Consider the following 1,128-nt stretch of genomic DNA (forward strand, 5'->3'; position numbering starts at 1 on the left):
TAAAACACCCAGACCAGAGTCTGCAGCACACAGCTGTGTGCAACAAAGCAGCAAAGCAACACACTCTGGGGGAGGGTAAGTTAATCCAGGTGCAGCATGCTTCTGTTATGAAATTGAGAGGCCAACTCTTCATTGTCTAGGGTGGTATAAACAGTAAAAGCCTCCTGCAATTTGTAACGTGAAATAACCCTCGACCCCACAACAGCTAATCCACTCCTAAACCAAAACCAATCACCATCAACGCCAGTGCAGGTGTGACTACCAATTTGCAACAGGTAGTGACATCACTGAATCCCTGCCCGGTCTTCTCTGGTGTATAGACCTCTGAAGTTCGCCTACAAAAAGCTGCCATCTTTGAGATTCGGTATCTGGCGATTTTTCTTAAGGAAAATAACATGGGATTTTGAATTATCGCGCCTTTTAGACTCTCGCGGGAACGGTAAAGTCTTAAATGCAGACGTTTTTTTTCATACTGACAGTAGGCTACTCTATGACCTTGAGAAATGGAGATCTACAGGTATATGAAATATCACAGGTAAGTTGTCCTTATTAGAACGGTCAGGCACATGGGGGTTAATACTGATTTGTAGTGAGAAAGTAGGTGCTATTTTGGCTTAGGAAATAGTTATGCTTATTTCCACTGTGCTTTTATTTTACCTGAATATTTTAAATTCCAAATTAAATGTCAAAACGAATGTCAGATGAAATGTAAAATTTGCCTTTGTCTATATGAATAGGCTAAGAAAGACTATCTAAGGTCACTCACACTCTCCCTTGCTAAAGGCGCAAAATGGTAGGCCTATAGTGCACAACGATTCACAGGCCAGTCTCAGATTAGGATTTTGCAAAGACTGTGGGTCACTATTTATAAAATTGCTACTAGATTCCTTCAAATTATTTCCATCGTGCACTAGGCTACACGTCATCATCAACAGGAACTCATATGATAGCCTACTCATATCAAGGTAATTTTTTCGCGTTTCTGCAGCATTGTTTCATGTGTGACATCACTAACAGATATAGAGTTGTTCTGTCACGTAGAATAGCCGACTAATAAATTATAAGAAATTAAATAACAAATAATCATATAGGCTACAGCTGTCGCCTATTTTGCCCCTTCCTGTTTCG

General features: G+C 40.2%; 1 protein-coding gene across 1 annotated transcript in view; it reads left to right on the forward strand.

The window, feature by feature from the left end:
• The window catches only part of LOC134081944 (NACHT, LRR and PYD domains-containing protein 3-like), a 56,558-nt gene continuing 55,430 nt past the window's right edge, over window positions 1–1,128 (forward strand). Inside the window, exon 1 of the mRNA XM_062537596.1 lies at window positions 1–75. The gene's annotated coding sequence lies outside the window, so the exon portion shown is untranslated. The remainder of the gene's footprint in view (window positions 76–1,128) is intronic.

Source organism: Sardina pilchardus, chromosome 1, assembly GCF_963854185.1.
Source record: "Sardina pilchardus chromosome 1, fSarPil1.1, whole genome shotgun sequence".
Lineage (NCBI taxonomy): Eukaryota > Metazoa > Chordata > Actinopteri > Clupeiformes > Clupeidae > Sardina > Sardina pilchardus.